Source organism: Arachis hypogaea, chromosome 20 (genome assembly GCF_003086295.3).
Source record: "Arachis hypogaea cultivar Tifrunner chromosome 20, arahy.Tifrunner.gnm2.J5K5, whole genome shotgun sequence".
In the NCBI taxonomy this organism is placed as follows: domain Eukaryota; kingdom Viridiplantae; phylum Streptophyta; class Magnoliopsida; order Fabales; family Fabaceae; genus Arachis; species Arachis hypogaea.
In genome coordinates this window covers 96,037,696-96,039,190 of record NC_092055.1, presented here as the reverse complement: position 1 = coordinate 96,039,190, position 1,495 = coordinate 96,037,696, and the positions used below count along the sequence as shown (strand labels likewise).

Genomic DNA, 1,495 nt, shown 5'->3' with positions numbered 1-1,495 from the left:
TCTCTTCTTCTTAAAAATTCGAACCCTCTCCCTCTTTCTGTGTTCAAATTTCTTTTCTTCTTCTTCTCACATAAAGGAATCTCTATACTGTGGCATAGAGGATTCCTCTTCTTTTCTGTTTTCTTCTTTTTCATATGAGCAGGAACAAGGATAAGAACATTCTTGTTGAAGCTGATCCTGAACCTGAAAGGACTCTGAAGAGGAAGCTAAGGGAAGCTAAAGCACAACTCTCTGGAGAAAATCTGACAAAAATTTTCAAAAAAGAAGGAGACATGGCCGAAAAAAATAACAATGCAAGCAAGATGCTTGGTGACTTTACTGCACCAAATTCCAATTTACATGGAAGAAGCATCTCAATCCCTGCCATTGGAGCAAACAATTTTGAGCTAAAGCCTCAATTAGTTTCTCTGATGCAACAGAACTGCAAGTTTCATGGACTTCCATCAGTAGATCCGTTTCAGTTCTTAACTGAATTCTTGTAGATCTGTGATACTGTTAAGACCAATGGGGTTGACTTCGAGGTCTACAGGCTTATACTTTTCCCGTTTGCTATAAGAGACAGAGCTAGAATATGGTTGGACTCTCAACCTAAAGATAGCCTGAACTCTTGGGATAAGCTGGTCATGACTTTCTTAGCCAAGTTCTTTCCTCCTCAAAAGCTTAGCAAGCTTAGAGTGGATGTTCAAACCTTCAAACAGAAAGAAGGTGAATCCCTCTATGAAACTTGGGAGAGATATAAGCAACTGACCAAAAAGTGTCCTTCTGACATGCTTTCAGAATGGACCATCCTGGATATATTCTATGATGGTCTGTTTGAATTATCAAAGATGTCATTGGACCATTCTGCAGGTGGATCCATTCACCTAAAGAAAATGTCGGCAGAAGCTCAGGAACTCATTGACATGGTTGTAAATAACCAGTTCATGTACACTTCTGAAAGGAATCCTGTGAGTAATGGGCCACCTCAGAGGAAGGGAGTTCTTGAAATTGATACTCTGAATGCCATATTGGCTCAGAATAAAATATTGACTCAGTAAGTCAATATGATTTTTCAGAGTCTGAATGTATTGCAAGCTGCATCCAACAGTACTAAAGAGGCATCTTCTGAAGAAGAAGCTTATGATCCTGAGAACCCTGCAATAGCAGAGGTGAATTACATGGGTGAACCCTATGGAAACACCTATAATCCCTCAAGGAGAAATTATCCAAATTTCTCATGGAAGGATCAACAAAAGCCTCAACAAGGCTTTAATAATGGTGGAAGAAACAGGTTTAGCAATAGCAAGCCTTTTTCATCATCCACTCAGCAACAGACAAAGAATTCTGAGCAGAATCCATCTAGCTTAGCAAATATAGTCTCTGATCTATCTAAGGCCACTTTAAATTTCATGAATGAAACAAGGTCCTCCATTAGAAATTTGGAGGCACAAGTGGGCCAGCTGAGTAAAAGAGTCAATGAAACTCCTCCTAGTACTCTCCCAATCAATACAGAAGA

The 1,495-nt window shown here is 39.5% G+C and overlaps 1 non-coding gene across 1 annotated transcript; it reads right to left on the bottom strand.

Moving 5' to 3' along the window:
- Nucleotides 1-665: 665 nt before the first annotated feature.
- Nucleotides 666-773, bottom strand: LOC112788293 (small nucleolar RNA R71). Its single transcript, XR_003195662.1, has one exon. It is a non-coding gene; the product is annotated as a small nucleolar RNA R71 (small nucleolar RNA).
- Nucleotides 774-1,495: the final 722 nt, after the last annotated feature.